Source organism: Anas platyrhynchos, chromosome 25, assembly GCF_047663525.1.
Source record: "Anas platyrhynchos isolate ZD024472 breed Pekin duck chromosome 25, IASCAAS_PekinDuck_T2T, whole genome shotgun sequence".
Lineage (NCBI taxonomy): Eukaryota > Metazoa > Chordata > Aves > Anseriformes > Anatidae > Anas > Anas platyrhynchos.
In genome coordinates, this window is record NC_092611.1 from 9,380,907 (window position 1) to 9,401,984 (window position 21,078).

Consider the following 21,078-nt stretch of genomic DNA (forward strand, 5'->3'; position numbering starts at 1 on the left):
GGCTTACATCAAAGATAATTTTACAGTATCTAAAATAAGAAATTATGACATACAGTGTGGTTAGGACAAGTACAGACCACGGGGAGGATACTAACCACAAAAAGAGAAAAAGGATAGCACCATAGAAGGATAAGGAATACTTCTAGACACAGCCCTAACTTAGGAGAAAAGATGCTGTTTCTGTTAAGAAAGCACAGACCTCATGTGAGGGTCAGAAGTTGAATACTGCAGTTTTCCTTGTCACTGAAATAGTGGAAAGCACCACTTGTAATTAACCACACCAAAGCCTATGAGTAAGCAAGAGCAGTTTAACAGTAATTAAGGAGCCAAGGATGGTTGGAACAGTAAAATTTAATTCCATGGGGAGTTGTGTATCACACTCTTTGAAAAGGAAACACACTGTAGAAGGAATTACTTCATTGAGTACAGCAGGTGTGAGGAACTACCTACCAAACCTCTTCTGGCCCCTCACTACCTGAGAACACAGAAAGAAGTACCCTTTGTCAAAGTGCTGCTCTATTATTCCCTACATCCCAAAACTCTGCTCTCAAGTCCTCTAGCACTGCACTCCACAGGGACCGAAGAGCCAGAGAAAAATAAAGAAAGCATTTCCCATATGAATATAAGTTGCCGATACAGCTGCCATGAGAGAGACAAGCACAGTATGCATTGCTACTAACTCAAGGACAACAAAACATGCCCACCCCACCAACCACCTCCTAAATCACCTTTTCTCAGGATGTTGCTGTGCAAGGAGCTCCACCCACTGCTGCAGCAGGCTTTCAAAGCAGGCACCCTGGGCAAATAGAAGCAAACATGCACAGCAGCAACCCAACAGCCTGCACCCCTACTTACCAAGCAGGAAACTCGATCTGTTCACTGTTCACAAGGGAACAATTAGAGGGGATCATAGCCATGTTTTTAAATACCTGGAGTGTAAGAGGAAGAAGAAAATGGCCAAGAATATTTCACCTGTCTGTGAGGACAGGACAAGGGGCAATGGCCACAGAATGGAGCACAGGAAGTTCTGTACCACTATGGTGGAAGGTGATGGAATACTGCACCAGGCTGCTCAGCTACCTTCTCTGCAGTTATTTTTGACTTCTATAAATGCCTCCCTATGCCATTTCATCAAGGGAACCTTTTTTGCCAACGGTATTGAATGCGATGGCCTCTCGAGGTCGCTCCCAAGCCCTAGAATTCTGTTATTTCTTTCTTCTGCATACGCTGTTGCAAAGCAAAGGCAAAACAGTTAGAGCTTACAACACAGTTCTCAATCTGGTAACTAAAGGTAAAAGGAAACCCAAGGCAGCTCCTCATAACAACCACCCTAACAAAGACAACCTCAGAGGTTACGGCAAAGGGAGAAGAGGACAAGGCCAACCGAAAGCAGCTTTTCTTACCGTGTTGTACACGCAGAGGACCTTCATGCGGCGCTGCGGCAGGGCTCCAAGGCTGGCACCAAGGGCAAATGAAAGCTGGGCACACACAGCAACGGCCCAAGAGCCTGGACCCCTGCCTTACAGGGGGGCTCCGAGGAGCCATTGACAATTTCAAGTGCCCAGGGAACCAGAGCATCAGCACCCTGAGTTACAGGGCTGCCCTGGGCCCAGAGGCTGCGGGAGGCTCCTTCTCCCCAAAGTGGGGAATCCACAAGCCTGCATCCCACTAACGGGTCAGGCACCCCACAGCTGCCAGCGGAGCAAAAGGCTCCGGACCAAAGCCTGCTTAAGGCGGGTCCGCACCACCCATGGAACCGCAGAGCTCAACCTTTCCCCCGCCAGCGGAGCGAGATGGCTAAATACCGAGGCTCGGGCCCCAAGCCCTGCTTACAGGGAGGGTGAAAACCCGGCCCTGCTTCTAGAGGCCCCAGGCCCATGTAAAGCGGGGGACACGGAGACCCACCTGGCTACTGGGGGCTCCTTGCAGCGAGAGACACGGGGCTACGCTTGACCCTGCTTACAGGGCGGTACCCCATGCACCAGCAGCGCCACAACACTGTGTGGAGCACGAGGCTCCCACCCACGGACCGGCCCGGCCCGCCTGGCTGTGCCACAACTCCACCGCTTCAGGAGCCCTACGGGCAGACTAAGCCCACGCAATACCGACTCCAAGCAGATCCCCGACCACAACAGCAGCACCCCAGCCCGCACCCTCTAGAGGGCCGCGAGGGGGCTGTTCGTTCCTGCTGGCTGACTAGAGCAACTGGCTCCGGCGCCTGCTTACAGGCCGGCCCTGCTCGCGGGGACAGAGGGCTCCGCACCTCGTGACACAGACCCCAACGACGGGGTTGTCACGAGCACTAGTCTCCGGCAGACACACAAGCACACGGGCGCAGACCCAGGCCCTGACTACAGGGTGCCGCCGCCCATCCTACTCTTGTGTCGCTTGAATGCCATAAAAAAAGGGCCAAGCCCGGACTCCGCCGTCCCTATCAAATTCTCTGTGCTCAGGCTGCTGCAAGGCCTCGGTCCCCCCAGGGAAGTGTGGGCTAAGCTGCAGCAATTTCTAGGAGAGCCCTAAGGAAAAACTCAATCGCTCGCTCACACGCACCTGGAGAAGGAGCAAAGAACAGAGAAAAGGGACAGACAACGTCCCTGTGGGGAAGGAGACCAGCGCAGCCAACCACAGGGCAGCAAGACGCCACCCGCGAGCATAAGGCGAGAATCTCAGACCCGCCCAGAAATTACAGTGATGCCAGAGACGTCCAGAAGCCAAAACGGCTTCTGCCGAGACCCAATTGGACAACGCACCCCAGCTACGGGGTGCTGAAACACAGCATGCATCGTAATTTATCATTCATCTCCTTTAGAGAATCTGTTTTCACAGTATTCATAGAGGTCATATTATATATATATCGCTTTTATATTGCTTTTTATGCAATAGTTGGCATATCATAGGCATCAGTCATATACTAAGTTTCCATAGCCCATCACGTTTAGACAAATAGTTTAGACAAAGAGCCAGACGGCTAAAATTAAGGGGGTGGGGAATTGGCTCTGCCCTGACTACAGGGAGGCCCTGGGGTCCGGCAAGCTCCACAGTCCTCCCGGGTGCGGAGAGAGCAGCTGTGCCCCTGATTACAGGGGGCCGCTCCCCCCAGGCAGCCAAAGGAGCAACAAGGCAAAAGGCCGATTACAATCGCAAAGACCCGAGCCCTGCTTACAGGGAGGTCGCCCAGCACAAAACAATCCAGGCACCTCACGTGCCAGCACTGCTCTCCTCTACCTACAGCCCCGCTAACAGGGCGAAGCCTTTGCCCAGGGTGTCCTCCTCTTTGCCCGTCTTCCATCTGCCGCTCCCTCTTCCCGCTCGCTCTTGCCTCGCCGTTCCACACGACGCCTCCTCCTTCTTCTGCGCTGGCTGCTGCAAACAAAGCACAAGCCATTAGACATGGGTTCGAAGCTCCACCTCCTGTGCCCGACACAAACATGGAACCCAAGACCCTAAGGCAGGGCCCCACTCCACCCACCCCCCAGACAAGGACAGCCTCAGAGGTCCTCCTTCCCCTTTGCCGTAACAAGGCCAACCGAAAGCAGCTTTTCTTACCGTGTTGTACACGCAGAGGACCTTCATGCGGCGCTGCGGCAGGGCTCCAAGGCTGGCACCAAGGGCAAATGAAAGCTGGGCACACACAGCAACGGCCCAAGAGCCTGGACCCCTGCCTTACAGGGGGGCTCCGAGGAGCCATTGACAATTTCAAGTGCCCAGGGAACCAGAGCATCAGCACCCTGAGTTACAGGGCTGCCCTGGGCCCAGAGGCCGCGGGAGGCTCCTTCTCCCCAAAGTGGGGAATCCACAAGCCTGCATCCCGCTAACGGGTCAGGCACCCCACAGCTGCCAGCGGAGCAAAAGGCTCCGGACCAAAGCCTGCTTAAGGCGGGTCCGCAACACCCATGGAACCGCAGAGCTCAACCTTTCCCCCGCCAGTGGAGCCAGACGGCCGAATGCCGAGGCTCGGGCCCCAAGCCCTGCTTACAGGGAGGGTGAAAACCCGGCCCTACTTCTAGTGGCCCCAAGCCCATGTAAAGCAGGGGACACGGAGACCCACCTGGCTACAGGGGGCTCCTTGCAGCGAGAGACACGGGGCTACGCTTGACCCTGCTTACAGGGCGGTACCCCACGCACCATCAATTACAGTGATGCCAGAGACGTCCAGAAGCCAAAACGGCTTCTGCCGAGACCCAATTGGACAACGCACCCCAGCTACGGGGTGCTGAAACACAGCATGCATCGTAATTTATCATTCATCTCCTTTAGAGAATCTGTTTTCACAGTATTCATAGAGGTCATATTATATTTATATAGCTTTTATATTGCTTTTTATGCAATAGTTGGCATTATAGCGTAGGCATCAGTCATATACTAAGTTTCCATAGCCCATCACGTTTAGACAAATAGTTTAGACCAAGAGCCAGACGGCTAAAATTAAGGGGGTGGGGAATTGGCTCTGCCCTGACTACAGGGAGGCCCTGGGGTCCGGCAAGCTCCACAGTCCTCCCGGGTGCGGAGAGAGCAGCTGTGCCCCTGATTACAGGGGGCCGCTCCCCCCAGGCAGCCAAAGGAGCAACAAGGCAAAAGGCCGATTACAATCGCAAAGACCCGAGCCCTGCTTACAGGGAGGTCGCCCAGCACAAAACAATCCAGGCACCTCACGTGCCAGCACTGCTCTCCTCTACCTACAGCCCCGCTAACAGGGCGAAGCCTTTGCCCAGGGTGTCCTCCTCTTTGCCCGTCTTCCATCTGCCGCTCCCTCTTGCCTCGCCGTTCCACACGACGCCTCCTCCTTCTTCTGCGCTGGCTGCTGCAAACAAAGCACAAGCCATTAGACATGGCTTCGAAGCTCCACCTCCTGTGCCCGACACAAACATGGAACCCAAGACCCTAAGGCAGGGCCCCACTCCACCCACCCCCCAGACAAGGACAGCCTCAGAGGTCCTCCTCCCCCTTTGCCGTAACAAGGCCAACCGAAAGCAGCTTTTCTTACCGTGTTGTACACGCAGAGGACCTTCATGCGGCGCTGCGGCAGGGCTCCAAGGCTGGCACCAAGGGCAAATGAAAGCTGGGCACACACAGCAACGGCCCAAGAGCCTGGACCCCTGCCTTACAGGGGGGCTCCGAGGAGCCATTGACAATTTCAAGTGCCCAGGGAACCAGAGCATCAGCACCCTGAGTTACAGGGCTGCCCTGGGCCCAGAGGCTGCGGGAGGCTCCTTCTCCCCAAAGTGGGGAATCCACAAGCCTGCATCCCACTAACGGGTCAGGCACCCCACAGCTGCCAGCGGAGCAAAAGGCTCCGGACCAAAGCCTGCTTAAGGCGGGTCCGCACCACCCATGGAACCGCAGAGCTCAACCTTTCCCCCGCCAGCGGAGCGAGATGGCTAAATACCGAGGCTCGGGCCCCAAGCCCTGCTTACAGGGAGGGTGAAAACCCGGCCCTGCTTCTAGAGGCCCCAGGCCCATGTAAAGCGGGGGACACGGAGACCCACCTGGCTACTGGGGGCTCCTTGCAGCGAGAGACACGGGGCTACGCTTGACCCTGCTTACAGGGCGGTACCCCATGCACCAGCAGCGCCACAACACTGTGTGGAGCACGAGGCTCCCACCCACGGACCGGCCCGGCCCGCCTGGCTGTGCCACAACTCCACCGCTTCAGGAGCCCTACGGGCAGACTAAGCCCACGCAATACCGACTCCAAGCAGATCCCCGACCACAACAGCAGCACCCCAGCCCGCACCCTCTAGAGGGCCGCGAGGGGGCTGTTCGTTCCTGCTGGCTGACTAGAGCAACTGGCTCCGGCGCCTGCTTACAGGCCGGCCCTGCTCGCGGGGACAGAGGGCTCCGCACCTCGTGACACAGACCCCAACGACGGGGTTGTCACGAGCACTAGTCTCCGGCAGACACACAAGCACACGGGCGCAGACCCAGGCCCTGACTACAGGGTGCCGCCGCCCATCCTACTCTTGTGTCGCTTGAATGCCATAAAAAAAGGGCCAAGCCCGGACTCCGCCGTCCCTATCAAATTCTCTGTGCTCAGGCTGCTGCAAGGCCTCGGTCCCCCCAGGGAAGTGTGGGCTAAGCTGCAGCAATTTCTAGGAGAGCCCTAAGGAAAAACTCAATCGCTCGCTCACACGCACCTGGAGAAGGAGCAAAGAACAGAGAAAAGGGACAGACAACGTCCCTGTGGGGAAGGAGACCAGCGCAGCCAACCACAGGGCAGCAAGACGCCACCCGCGAGCATAAGGCGAGAATCTCAGACCCGCCCAGAAATTACAGTGATGCCAGAGACGTCCAGAAGCCAAAACGGCTTCTGCCGAGACCCAATTGGACAACGCACCCCAGCTACGGGGTGCTGAAACACAGCATGCATCGTAATTTATCATTCATCTCCTTTAGAGAATCTGTTTTCACAGTATTCATAGAGGTCATATTATATATATATCGCTTTTATATTGCTTTTTATGCAATAGTTGGCATATCATAGGCATCAGTCATATACTAAGTTTCCATAGCCCATCACGTTTAGACAAATAGTTTAGACAAAGAGCCAGACGGCTAAAATTAAGGGGGTGGGGAATTGGCTCTGCCCTGACTACAGGGAGGCCCTGGGGTCCGGCAAGCTCCACAGTCCTCCCGGGTGCGGAGAGAGCAGCTGTGCCCCTGATTACAGGGGGCCGCTCCCCCCAGGCAGCCAAAGGAGCAACAAGGCAAAAGGCCGATTACAATCGCAAAGACCCGAGCCCTGCTTACAGGGAGGTCGCCCAGCACAAAACAATCCAGGCACCTCACGTGCCAGCACTGCTCTCCTCTACCTACAGCCCCGCTAACAGGGCGAAGCCTTTGCCCAGGGTGTCCTCCTCTTTGCCCGTCTTCCATCTGCCGCTCCCTCTTCCCGCTCGCTCTTGCCTCGCCGTTCCACACGACGCCTCCTCCTTCTTCTGCGCTGGCTGCTGCAAACAAAGCACAAGCCATTAGACATGGGTTCGAAGCTCCACCTCCTGTGCCCGACACAAACATGGAACCCAAGACCCTAAGGCAGGGCCCCACTCCACCCACCCCCCAGACAAGGACAGCCTCAGAGGTCCTCCTCCCCCTTTGCCGTAACAAGGCCAACCGAAAGCAGCTTTTCTTACCGTGTTGTACACGCAGAGGACCTTCATGCGGCGCTGCGGCAGGGCTCCAAGGCTGGCACCAAGGGCAAATGAAAGCTGGGCACACACAGCAACGGCCCAAGAGCCTGGACCCCTGGCTTACAGGGGGGCTCCGAGGAGCCATTGACAATTTCAAGTGCCCAGGGAACCAGAGCATCAGCACCCTGAGTTACAGGGCTGCCCTGGGCCCAGAGGCCGCGGGAGGCTCCTTCTCCCCAAAGTGGGGAATCCACAAGCCTGCATCCCACTAACGGGTCAGGCACCCCACAGCTGCCAGCGGAGCAAAAGGCTCCGGACCAAAGCCTGCTTAAGGCGGGTCCGCACCACCCATGGAACCGCAGAGCTCAACCTTTCCCCCGCCAGCGGAGCGAGATGGCTAAATACCGAGGCTCGGGCCCCAAGCCCTGCTTACAGGGAGGGTGAAAACCCGGCCCTGCTTCTAGAGGCCCCAGGCCCATGTAAAGCGGGGGACACGGAGACCCACCTGGCTACTGGGGGCTCCTTGCAGCGAGAGACACGGGGCTACGCTTGACCCTGCTTACAGGGCGGTACCCCATGCACCAGCAGCGCCACAACACTGTGTGGAGCACGAGGCTCCCACCCACGGACCGGCCCGGCCCGCCTGGCTGTGCCACAACTCCACCGCTTCAGGAGCCCTACGGGCAGACTAAGCCCACGCAATACCGACTCCAAGCAGATCCCCGACCACAACAGCAGCACCCCAGCCCGCACCCTCTAGAGGGCCGCGAGGGGGCTGTTCGTTCCTGCTGGCTGACTAGAGCAACTGGCTCCGGCGCCTGCTTACAGGCCGGCCCTGCTCGCGGGGACAGAGGGCTCCGCACCTCGTGACACAGACCCCAACGACGGGGTTGTCACGAGCACTAGTCTCCGGCAGACACACAAGCACACGGGCGCAGACCCAGGCCCTGACTACAGGGTGCCGCCGCCCATCCTACTCTTGTGTCGCTTGAATGCCATAAAAAAAGGGCCAAGCCCGGACTCCGCCGTCCCTATCAAATTCTCTGTGCTCAGGCTGCTGCAAGGCCTCGGTCCCCCCAGGGAAGTGTGGGCTAAGCTGCAGCAATTTCTAGGAGAGCCCTAAGGAAAAACTCAATCGCTCGCTCACACGCACCTGGAGAAGGAGCAAAGAACAGAGAAAAGGGACAGACAACGTCCCTGTGGGGAAGGAGACCAGCGCAGCCAACCACAGGGCAGCAAGACGCCACCCGCGAGCATAAGGCGAGAATCTCAGACCCGCCCAGAAATTACAGTGATGCCAGAGACGTCCAGAAGCCAAAACGGCTTCTGCCGAGACCCAATTGGACAACGCACCCCAGCTACGGGGTGCTGAAACACAGCATGCATCGTAATTTATCATTCATCTCCTTTAGAGAATCTGTTTTCACAGTATTCATAGAGGTCATATTATATATATATCGCTTTTATATTGCTTTTTATGCAATAGTTGGCATATCATAGGCATCAGTCATATACTAAGTTTCCATAGCCCATCACGTTTAGACAAATAGTTTAGACAAAGAGCCAGACGGCTAAAATTAAGGGGGTGGGGAATTGGCTCTGCCCTGACTACAGGGAGGCCCTGGGGTCCGGCAAGCTCCACAGTCCTCCCGGGTGCGGAGAGAGCAGCTGTGCCCCTGATTACAGGGGGCCGCTCCCCCCAGGCAGCCAAAGGAGCAACAAGGCAAAAGGCCGATTACAATCGCAAAGACCCGAGCCCTGCTTACAGGGAGGTCGCCCAGCACAAAACAATCCAGGCACCTCACGTGCCAGCACTGCTCTCCTCTACCTACAGCCCCGCTAACAGGGCGAAGCCTTTGCCCAGGGTGTCCTCCTCTTTGCCCGTCTTCCATCTGCCGCTCCCTCTTCCCGCTCCCTCTTGCCTCGCCGTTCCACACGACGCCTCCTCCTTCTTCTGCGCTGGCTGCTGCAAACAAAGCACAAGCCATTAGACATGGGTTCGAAGCTCCACCTCCTGTGCCAGAAAGAAATGGGGAGGACTTTCAAGTTTGTGTTCATTAGGGTGGTTGTTTTGAGGAGCTGCGTTTGGATCCCTGGCTTTGTCTTACCAACACCAACTTAAATCAACTTTTCTCACCATCCTGAGGCACAGAGCTCCTCAAGCTACTTCTGCCATGCGGCTCCAACCCCGGGTAAGTAGGGTAGGGCGCACACAGAAGCAGCCTGAGCACCTGCACCCTTGCTTACAGAGTGGTCACACAGTAGAAAACCAACCCGGGCACCTAATGTGCCAGCGCTGTTCTGCTTACTGTAGCCCTGCTGACAGGGCAGTGCCTTTACTGTTTCCCCTCTTCAGTCTTCTGGTGGTCTTCTTGTCACCCATTGTTGCGTCACAGTTCCACATGACACGTCTTCTTTCTTGTGCACTGGCTGCTACCAGCTGAAGTCCTTACCTGTTGACAGGGCAGTACCTTTGTCCAGGCTGTTTTTTCCTTCATTCATCATTGCTGCTACTCTCCTCTTCTTACTCATTCATACTGTTCATTCCCTTTGATTTATGTTGTGTTTTTTTTTCCCCTAGCACCTGCTGCCAAAGGAACAACATATAGCTTAAATGGAGATTACTGTCTACCAGTATCTGCTCCTAAAGACCAGCTATCTAGCAAATAAAAATTACTACACATTGCATTTTTCTTAGCATTCTTGTTTTTCTTCTTTCATATACTTTTTTTGTTTTTTTTTTTTTGTTTGTTTGTTTTTTTTGTTTTGTTTTGTTTTTTTTGTTTTTTTTACATCATCCATTCCTCCACGCTATCACTGAGAGTTAGCCAATAGGGACATCTGAACAAGGCTTTCTCCAACTTTCTCACAACCTCATCAGGAGAATTAAAAATAAAGCCTCCATCAACCATCCCACCACACCTACAGACATTGGTTGTATTAGCGCCTACCCAAAAATCCCAAACCGACTCTGTGCTGCCGCCCCTTCCAGTCCCCTCAGCACGGCCCTGCTCACTCACCGCTCGCCCCCCCTCCATTACCTCAGCCCAGGCGGGCTCCTCAGCACCGTCTCCTCTTCTCCCCACATCCTCCCGTGCAGCCCCCCGACACCGCCCCACCACACTCCCACTCGGTACCGACACCTCACCGCCCCCCGATGGGGCTGCGCACCGCGACCTCCTCAGGAGGACAGGCCGGCAGAGCGCGCACCTGCAGCACCTCCACCGTCCGCTCAGGCACTGACCTGACGGGTTACCTCACAAAGCCTTATATACCCGCCCGGCCCGCCCGCCAGCCAATAGCAACGCGGAACGGCACCCGCCACTTTTGCCTTGGCAATCGCGCTCGCCCATTGGTGGAAATGGGCTCGCGGCCGGCTTTGATTGGTCGAGGCCTCTGAGGGTAACGGCTGTTGCTGGCGGCGCCGACGTGCCCGCGGCCCTGCCCGTCATTCTGTCAATTATGAGGGGGTTGTGTCCGTCACAGCGGCCCGCGCCCTGCGGAGGGGCCCTGGGAAAACCCGTGCGCACCCGGCCAAATAAAAAGCTAAAAACCGCCTGTTTGCAAGTGTTCTGTCCGGGAACATGTTACACATCCCTTTCCAGGAAATAGGTGGCCCCAAATTAATTAAAAATACATATTTTGGTTAATAAATTTTCCACAGAAATTTCTAATATCACTGCCTCCACAAAGAAAATCCCTTTGACCTCAGAAATATTTCTGAGAAAAGGGAATATTATTACAGGGAAAACAGTTAAAAAAAGAAGCCTGATGTCAGGTAGCCCTTTCTCAAACCTTCTTACAGACTCTGATCTAACTTGCTCTTAAAACTCTAAAGAAATATCATATCCTACCACAGCAGTTTATTCTTTAATTTCAGGCTGCAGTTTTTGAGCTTTTACTGCCAGGGTCACAAGAGTGTCTGAGCAGCTCAGCTGTGGCAAAAAGCATTCAGCTGAGATCTATTTGGCAGCTGTGCATCCCTAGCTCTTGACTCTTTTTTCTTGAGTGGAAGGCATACTAAAATGCACTTCATTTTACAAAAATGTTAATGAAAACGAGTATTTTACCTATCCACTTGTCATGAGAAATACGAATAATTTTAAAGGTTTTATAAAAGTAACTGATTGAAAAATGGTAAGCTTCGGTTAAGCTGAAGTAAACAGGCCCAGGTCAGGGTAGATTTTAGCAGCGCAGCCTCTCAAATGTGGTGGTGTTGCTGCACCCCCATAAATTCGGATGTACCTGGTTTTCTTGTCCTGCAGCTGATGACAGCTTGTGGCTTGTACTGGGAGAGAGGGGGTCTAAGAGCTTTTCAGGGGGTACCAAAGGATTTCTGTGGATTGTGGAGCCTGGAGCATATCCCCCAGGCGAAGTCAGCACTTACCACATGGTTTCTAATGTTTCAGCAACTTGCACAAAAGCACGTATTATAAGTCATATCCACATATCAGTTCTTGCCTGCGAATTTAATGCTTTGTGTATTTTTCTTTGTTTATTGGTTTTTGACAAAGGTATCATTCCAACTGTCCTTCTCAGCTCTACCTTGCAACAGCACACACATTCTGCCTCAGAACTGCCTTTAGTAGCTGTCACTAATACAGGAACAACTCCTTATATTAATGTGATTTACACAAAAGTTGTAAAAAACAGTAAATTTTCAGTATAGTCTAATGAATACTGAGATCTCTTGCAACACAAGGTGTAAAAACTAAGGGATCCTACCATACATGGCAGAGCCAGCTGCTGATAGCAAGCCCTGCTGTAAAGATTTTGATGCCTTGATTATGTAAATAAGGGAGATTATTCCATCCACAAAATTCTAGCAAGATAATCATCAAACAATAAATCACCACAACTCAGGCAAACGCAAATGAATTTTAAACATTATCACCATAATTACAACTGTATTGCTGTTATTATCTGAGCAGCATAGAGGACATCAGGCCCCAGATATTATTCCCCACTGGTTGCAATTTAAATTGGTTGACATTATTTAGTCTGTAGGGACATTGTGTAGAAATGGATTCAGTTTTCCGAAATTGGACTCGGCTTCTCTGCAGCCATGATTTCCACTTGCCTGGTACCCTGGTTTCTGGCTGATTCAGGCACGTCAAAGACCTAATCCAAAGCATACTGAAGGGAACACCAGCCTTCCTACTGCTATCAAGAAACCCAAAATCTAGTCCTAGGCCCCCCCATTTGTTAAAAATACGACAGTCGCAGCAGAAAAACTCTTTCAATCTCTCCTGCCTAAACTCAGTTTGATTGTCAGCCCTAACTGACTCTAGTTTTCTAAGATCTGAGCACAATTCAGCAGAGCAGGTATACACACACTTAACTCTTTCTAACACATCCCCTCAGCTTTCTTTGGAGCGTGCCCCACTGCAAACACCCACGAAATGGCATGTTCTCAAGGGTAAAGCATGGTCATTTGCTGCCTTTTACTTGGAACAGCCACTTTCCGAGCTGTAAGAAAAGCCAGGCTTGGAGCTCCCTAGAAGTATGCTGCAGCAGGAGTTCCTCAGTACATTATGTCACAGGTACCTATAGTGTTTCAACAAATTAGATGATGTTTCACTGGAGGTTAATTTATGTTCAAACATAATCGATTATAGGGATTTGGGACAGAGCTATGTTGTGAATTTAGGTGGCAAAGGATGAGATTTATTATAAATACATTTATAGAGGAGGAAAATGTCGGATGGCTTGGGAAATTTAGAGATATTGAAAGAAGAATTTGACATCTATATTAACTAAAGCCCTAAATGGGCTGGGCTTGTTTACATTGCTTCAGTCTTATTACAGGGTGAATTTTACCAGCTGTCTTGCTGAGCAGTCATTTAGCCTTAAACTATAGTTAAAACTGTCATGGTTTTAAGCAAATTATATTGCGTAAAGTAATTATTTCCCTAACTGCAAAGAGGATCCAGGTAGCTTGTGAATCTCATTTCCGAAAAAAAGGAGCTAGCAGAGCGCCCTCTGCACAAAATATAGGAATGCAGAGTTAAGGATTTGGAAATGTCTCTGTAATCCAGAAAAGCGCAGGAAGGCTTGATTAGTTAGTGGTATACATTTAGTTAGTGCTATACATTTGGGTATGGAGGAGACAGGAAGGAAGTCGATTTCTGCCAAGCCAATCTGTTAATTACACAGATTGACTACTAATTCCAGAACATCAAGGCAAAACTTGTTTCTTTACAAGGTGTTCCTGCACCAATAAATGTTAATCCTCATGATTAATACAAACTTTACACTTACTTTGTCTGAGGGGAAATTGCCAAAGAGCCATTTTGGAGAAATAAACTACAGCAATTAGAGGTTAGCCAGGATAAGGAGGCATGCAATGGGCAGAGGTCTCACAGATCCCTAAAATCACCACTTGCAGCTAACGCTCTCCACGTGTAACAGGAAGGCTCCACTATGCTCATTTGAAACTGCTGTGGGGCCTCAAAACCTTGATCTATTCAAAAATGTGATGGCCTTTCTGCTGTACGCATTGTGGCAAACCACGGCTGGTGTCTGGAAGAGATGCTCACTTAGCTCCATACCACGTGGATAAAGAGCTCTCAGCTACTCAGTGTCGTGGTTCCGCTCGAGCGGGCAGCCGAGCTCCACCACAGCCGCTCTCTCACTCCCCCTCCTCAAAGAGGAATGGGGAGAAAATATGTGAAAGGGGCTCAAGGATTGAGATAAGGACGAGAAAATCACGCAATAATTAGTGTAACGGGCAAACCAGACTCAGCATAAGACGACAGATAGTAAGATTTATTGCTCATTACTAACAAGCTAGAGAAGTGAGAAACAAAGGAAAGAAACCAAAAGCACCTTCCCCCCCCCCCATCCACCCTCTTCCACCTCCTCCCCCCGAGCGGCGCAGGGGAACGGGGGAATGGGGGTTATGGTCAGTCTACAGTACTTCTTCTCTGCCGCTCCTTCTCGGTCACTCTAGTCCCCTGTGCTGTGGGGTCCCACCCACGGGATGCAGTCCTTGACGAACTGATCCGGCGTGGGCTTCCCACAGGCAGCAGCTCTTCCAGAACTGCTCCAGATATGGGTCCGTACCACGGGGTCCATCCCTCAGGAGAAAACTGCTCCAACCTGGCTCCCCTACGGGCAGCAGCTCCTGCCAGGTCACCTGCTCCTGCGTGGGCTCCTCTCCACGGGCTACAGGTCCGGCCCGGAATCTGCTCCGGCAGGGGTCTTCCACAGGCGGCAGCCTCCGTCGGTGCAGGGCCACCTGCTCCACCGTGGACTCCTCCACGGGCTGCAGCGTGGAACCCTGCTCCACCGTGGTACTCCATGGGCTGCAGGGGGACATCCTGCTTCACCATGGTCCTCGCCACAGGCCGCAGGGGACTTCTGCTCCGGCGCCTGGAGCACCTCTCCCCCTCCTTCTACACTGACCTTGGCACCTGCAAGGCTGTTTCTCACTCCCTTGACTCTCCCGGCTGCTGTGTGGCGCAGCAATTTTTCCCCGTCTTAAATATGCTCTCACAGAGGCGCAAAACAACATCGCTTATTGGCTCAGATCTGGAAAACAACGGGGCCCTTCCCAAACATGGGGCGGCTTCTAGATCTTTCTCACAGAAACCACCCCTATGGCCCCCTGCTACCAAAACCTTGCCACGTAAACCCACTACACTCAGGCAAATACATAAAATAATAAATTGGATTTATTAATATTATTAATAAATAAAATAATAAATTGAATTTACCAATGGCTTGGTTTCGTTCATTGCTGTGTCCCTTTCTGATCGCTTCTCCTTGCAAATCAGTGCCTGACCGGTGACTTTCTTTTATATAATCAGATTCACCTCCACACCCGGTGCTGGCACTCGCTCTGTTTTTAATTAGGAAGCAAAAGCTTATTGCAGACAAGTATTTCTCCAGGACAATCCTCTTGCAAGGCTGCATTTTACACTGTATATAGTTCATCTAGTGGCAATTTAACATTGCCATCAAACATTCATTATAGCATCAGAATGGAATTTGCATCATATCTGTGTGCTTCCTTTACAATGCTACTGCACAAGGATCCAGCAATTAATTCAGCCAGCAGCAGGAGCTCAGACAAGTGCTATCAGCAAGGCAGAGCACCACTGAAGCCTCTCTTTACATGGACTGCATTGCTGTCCACTGAGTAACCACTACAGCAGCCCACAATGAGGGTAAATTAGACATTTTGAGGGCTATTCAGCAGTGTTCCTTTAGCCAGAAAACAAGACAGGCTATTTAACAGAGGTACTTCTGAAATCATGATTCGTCAGAAAGGCACACTGGAGCTAAATTCCCAGTGAGGTCTAGATTTAACTGTGGAATGGGACAAGAACATCTTTGGTCCCATACAAAAGTGTCCTCAGGGTCGTCTTCTGCCTCGGGGTTGAAATCTTGTAGCAGAATTATTTATTAGTACCAGCTAATATTTTTTTTCTAGCATAGATAAGGCAAATCACCACTTACAAACTTCAAAGAAGGCCAAATGGAGGAAGACACCTGTTTTATGCTTATACGACATTTTTGAATGAGGTTGGGGTGAAAGGGAGAAGGAAAGTGGGAGTGAGAAATCATGGATATCACATTAATAATAACATGATAACAATGTTTATTTAGAAATTTTCTATTTCAGTGCTTTTTGACAGAGGTGGGGTTTTCAAATGCTTGTATTATTGTCTTTCTTGGAAAAAGGTTGACATTAAACAGAAAACAAAAAGTTTCTAAAGATCCCCAAATTCTCCAAGAAAATTGAGTTTTTTTTGTTCCCAATTGCTATTTAAATAAGCAGGCTTCCAAACGAGGCTTCACACAGTGTATATCGTTTCTCCTCTGGGCAGCAGGGAAGCTGCTTTCCATTCAGTTTTAGTAATAACCTGAGTTTAAATCTCTTCCTGCAGAATTACAGTGGTGTGTAAGAGGAAGTGTAAGTGGAGTGTAAGAGGAAGAAGAAAACGGCCAAGAATATTTCACCTGTCTGTGAGGACAGGACAAGGGGCAATGGCCACAGAATGCAGCACAGGAAGTTCTGTACCACTATGGTGGAAGGTGATGGAATACTGCACCAGGCTGCTCAGCTACCTTCTCTGCAGTTATTTTTGACTTGTATGGATGCCTCCCTATGCCATTTCATCAAGGGAACCTTTTTTGCCAACGGTATTGAATGCGATGGCCTCTCGAGGTCGCTCCCAAGCCCTAGAATTCTGTTATTTCTTTCTTCTGCATACGCTGTTGCAAAGCAAAGGCAAAACAGTTAGAGCTTACAACACAGTTCTCAATCTGGTAACTAAAGGTAAAAGGAAACCCAAGGCAGCTCCTCATAACAACCACCCTAACAAAGACAACCTCAGAGGTTACGGCAAAGGGAGAAGAGCACAAGGCCAACCGAAAGCAGCTTTTCTTACCGTGTTGCCTTTGCCCAGGGTGTCCTCCTCTTTGCCCGTCTTCCATCTGCCGCTCCCTCTTGCCTCGCCGTTCCACACGACGCCTCCTCCTTCTTCTGCGCTGGCTGCTGCAAACAAAGCACAAGCCATTAGACATGGGTTCGAAGCTCCACCTCCTGTGCCCGACACAAACATGGAACCCAAGACCCTAAGGCAGGGCCCCACTCCACCCACCCCCCAGACAAGGAGAGCCTCAGAGGTCCTCCTCCCCCTTTGCCGTAACAAGGCCAACCGAAAGCAGCTTTTCTTACCGTGTTGTACACGCAGAGGACCTTCATGCGTCGCTGCGGCAGGGCTCCAAGGCTGGCACCAAGGGCAAACGAAAGCTGGGCACACACAGCAACGGCCCAAGAGCCTGGACCCCTGCCTTACAGGGGGGCTCCGAGGAGCCATTGACAATTTCAAGTGCCCAGGGAACCAGAGCATCAGCACCCTGAGTTACAGGGCTGCCCTGGGCCCAGAGGCCGCGGGAGGCTCCTTCTCCCCAAAGTGGGGAATCCACAAGCCTGCATCCCGCTAACGGGTCAGGCACCCCACAGCTGCCAGCGGAGCAAAAGGCTCCGGACCAAAGCCTGCTTAAGGCGGGTCCGCAACACCCATGGAACTGCAGAGCTCAACCTTTCCCCCGCCAGTGGAGCCAGACGGCCGAATGCCGAGGCTCGGGCCCCAAGCCCTGCTTACAGGGAGGGTGAAAACCCTGCCCTACTTCTAGTGGCCCCAGGCCCATGGAAAGCGGGGGACACGGAGACCCACCTGGCTACTGGGGGCTCCTTGCAGCGAGAGACACGGGGCTACGCTTGACCCTGCTTACAGGGCGGTACCCCACGCACCAACAATTACAGTGATGCCAGAGACGTCCAGAAGCCGAAACGGCTTCTGCCGAGACCCAATTGGACAACGCACCCCAGCTACGGGGTGCTGAAACACAGCATGCATCAGAATTTATCATTCATCTCCTTTAGAGAATCTGTTTTCACAGTATTCATAGAGGTCATATTATATATATATCGCTTTTATATTGCTTTTTATGCAATAGTTGGCATTATAGCGTAGGCATCAGTCATATACTAAGTTTCCATAGCCCATCACGTTTAGACAAATAGTTTAGACAAAGAGCCAGACGGCTAAAATTAAGGGGGTGGGGAATTGGCTCTGCCCTGACTACAGGGAGGCCCTGGGGTCCGGCAAGCTCCACAGTCCTCCCGGGTGCGGAGAGAGCAGCTGTGCCCCTGATTACAGGGGGCCGCTCCCCCCAGGCAGCCAAAGGAGCAACAAGGCAAAAGGCCGATTACAATCGCAAAGACCCGAGCCCTGCTTACAGGGAGGTCGCCCAGCACAAAACAATCCAGGCACCTCACGTGCCAGCACTGCTCTCCTCTACCTACAGCCCCGCTAACAGGGCGAAGCCTTTGCCCAGGGTGTCCTCCTCTTTGCCCGTCTTCCATCTGCCGCTCGCTCTTGCCTCGCCGTTCCACACGACGCCTCCTCCTTCTTCTGCGCTGGCTGCTGCAAACAAAGCACAAGCCATTAGACATGGCTTCGAAGCTCCTGTGCCCGACAGAAACATGGAACCCAAGACCCTAAGGCAGGGCCCCACTCCACCCACCCCCCAGACAAGGAGAGCCTCAGAGGTCCTCCTCCCCCTTTGCCGTAACAAGGCCAACCGAAAGCAGCTTTTCTTACCGTGTTGTACACGCAGAGGACCTTCATGCGGCGCTGCGGCAGGGCTCCAAGGCTGGCACCAAGGGCAAATGAAAGCTGGGCACACACAGCAACGGCCCAAGAGCCTGGACCCCTGGCTTACAGGGCGGCTCCGAGGAGCCATTGACAATTTCAAGTGCCCAGGGAACCAGAGCATCAGCACCCTGAGTTACAGGGCTGCCCTGGGCCCAGAGGCCGCGGGAGGCTCCTTCTCCCCAAAGTGGGGAACCCACAAGCCTGCATCCCGCTAACGGGTCAGGCACCCCACAGCTGCCAGCGGAGCAAAAGGCTCCGGACCAAAGCCTGCTAAGGCGGGTCCGCAACACCCATGGAACCGCAGAGCTCAACCTTTCCCCCGCCAGTGGAGCCAGACGGCCGAATGCCGAGGCTCGGGCCCCAGGCCCTGCTTACAGGGAGGGTGAAAACCCGGCCCTACTTCTAGAGGCCCCAGGCCCATGGAAAGCGGGGGACACGGAGACCCACCTGGCTACTGGGGGCTCCTTGCAGCGAGAGACACGGGGCTACGCTTGACCCTGCTTACAGGGCGGTACCCCACGCACCATCAATTACAGTGATGCCAGAGACGTCCAGAAGCCGAAACGGCTTCTGCCGAGACCCAATTGGACAACGCACCCCAGCTACGGGGTGCTGAAACACAGCATGCATCAGAATTTATCATTCATCTCCTTTAGAGAATCTGTTTTCACAGTATTCATAGAGGTCATATTATATATATATCGCTTTTATATTGCTTTTTATGCAATAGTTGGCATTATAGCGTAGGCATCAGTCATATACTAAGTTTCCATAGCCCATCACGTTTAGACAAATAGTTTAGACAAAGAGCCAGACGGCTAAAATTAAGGGGGTGGGGAATTGGCTCTGCCCTGACTACAGGGAGGCCCTGGGGTCCGGCAAGCTCCACAGTCCTCCCGGGTGCGGAGAGAGCAGCTGTGCCCCTGATTACAGGGGGCCGCTCCCCCCAGGCAGCCAAAGGAGCAACAAGGCAAAAGGCCGATTACAATCGCAAAGACCCGAGCCCTGCTTACAGGGAGGTCGCCCAGCACAAAACAATCCAGGCACCTCACGTGCCAGCACTGCTCTCCTCTACCTACAGCCCCGCTAACAGGGCGAAGCCTTTGCCCAGGGTGTCCTCCTCTTTGCCCGTCTTCCATCTGCCGCTCCCTCTTGCCTCGCCGTTCCACACGACGCCTCCTCCTTCTTCTGCGCTGGCTGCTGCAAACAAAGCACAAGCCATTAGACATGGCTTCGAAGCTCCACCTCCTGTGCCAGAAAGAAATGGGCAGGACTTTCAAGTTTGTGTTCATTAGGGTGGTTGTTTTGAGGAGCTGCGTTTGGATCCCTGGCTTTGTCTTACCAACACCAACTTAAATCAACTTTTCTCACCATCCTGAGGCACAGAGCTCCTCAAGCTACTTCTGCCGTGCGGCTCCAACCCCGGGTAAGTAGGGTAGGGCGCACACAGAAGCAGCCTGAGCACCTGCACCCTTGCTTACAGAGCGGTCACACAGTAGAAAACCAACCCGGGCACCTAACGTGCCAGCGCTGTTCTGCTTACTGTAGCCCTGCTGACAGGGCAGTGCCTTTACTGTTTCCCCTCTTCAGTCTTCTGGTGGTCTTCTTGTCGCCCATTGTTGCGTCACAGTTCCACATGACACATCTTCTTTCTTGTGCACTGGCTGCTACCAGCTGAAGTCCTTACCTGTTGACAGGGCAGTACCTTTGTCCAGGCTGTTTTTTCCTTCATTCATCATTGCTGCTACTCTCCTCTTCTTACTCATTAATATTGTTCATTCCCTTTGATTTATGTTGTGTTTTTTTTCCCCTAGCACCTGCTGCCAAAGGAACAACATACAGCTTAAATGGAGATTAGTATCTACCAGTATCTGCTCCTAAAGACCAGCTATCTAGCAAATAAAAATTACTACACATTGCATTTTTCTTAGCATTCTTGTTTTTCTTCTTTCATATACTTTTTTTGTTTTTTTGTTTTTTGTTTTTTGTTTTTTTTTTTTTTACATCATCCATTCCTCCACGCTATCGCTGAGAGTTAGCCAATAGGGACATCTGAACAAGGCTTTCTCCAACTTTCTCACAACCTCATCAGGAGAATTAAAAATAAAGCCTCCATCAACCATCCCACCACACCTACAGACATTGGTTGTATTAGCGCCTACCCAAAAATCCCAAACCGACTCTGTGCTGCCGCCCCTTCCAGTCCCCTCAGCACGGCCCTGCTCACTCACCGCTCGCCCCCCCTCCATTACCTCAGCCCAGGCGGGCTCCTCAGCACCGTCTCCTCTTCTCCCCACATCCTCCCGTGCAGCCCCCCGACACCGCCCCACCACACTCCCACTCGGTACCGACACCTCACCGCCCCCCGATGGGGCTGCGCACCGCGACCTCCTCAGGAGGACAGGCCGGCAGAGCGCGCACCTGCAGCACCTCCACCGTCCGCTCAGGCACTGACCTGACGGGTTACCTCACAAAGCCTTATATACCCGCCCGGCCCGCCCGCCAGCCAATAGCAACGCGGAACGGCACCCGCCACTTTTGCCTTGGCAATCGCGCTCGCCCATTGGTGGAAATGGGCTCGCGGCCGGCTTTGATTGGTCGAGGCCTCTGAGGGTAACGGCTGTTGCTGGCGGCGCCGACGTGCCCGCGGCCCTGCCCGTCATTCTGTCAATTATGAGGGGGTTGTGTCCGTCACAGCGGCCCGCGCCCTGCGGAGGGGCCCTGGGAAAACCCGTGCGCACCCGGCCAAATAAAAAGCTAAAAACCGCCTGTTT

At 52.8% G+C, this 21,078-nt stretch overlaps 2 long non-coding RNA genes across 11 annotated transcripts; both read right to left on the reverse strand.

Annotated features, from left to right (window-relative positions):
- Nucleotides 1-228: 228 nt before the first annotated feature.
- On the reverse strand, nt 229-10,195 carry LOC119713720 (uncharacterized). 5 transcript variants are annotated; one of them, XR_011804926.1, is made up of 7 exons: nt 10,172-10,190; nt 9,440-9,717; nt 7,134-9,096; nt 4,988-6,950; nt 3,550-4,804; nt 1,404-3,366; nt 232-1,227 (listed from the first exon to the last, which is right to left on the reverse strand). It is a non-coding gene; the product is annotated as an uncharacterized lncRNA (long non-coding RNA). The 5 variants fall into 5 exon arrangements; XR_011804924.1 differs by having other exon boundaries at nt 229-1,227; nt 4,988-6,947; nt 7,134-9,717; nt 10,172-10,195; XR_011804923.1 differs by having other exon boundaries at nt 229-1,227; nt 3,550-4,801; nt 7,134-9,717; nt 10,172-10,195.
- A 4,597-nt stretch (nt 10,196-14,792) lies between these two features.
- LOC119713721 (uncharacterized) lies at nt 14,793-20,774 on the reverse strand. 6 transcript variants are annotated; one of them, XR_011804933.1, is made up of 5 exons: nt 20,687-20,774; nt 19,848-20,124; nt 16,819-18,073; nt 16,529-16,635; nt 14,793-16,352 (listed from the first exon to the last, which is right to left on the reverse strand). It is a non-coding gene; the product is annotated as an uncharacterized lncRNA (long non-coding RNA). The 6 variants fall into 6 exon arrangements; XR_011804934.1 differs by having other exon boundaries at nt 20,659-20,744; XR_011804935.1 differs by lacking the exon at nt 20,687-20,774 and adding an exon at nt 20,557-20,665.
- Between the last annotated feature and the right edge of the window lie 304 nt (nt 20,775-21,078).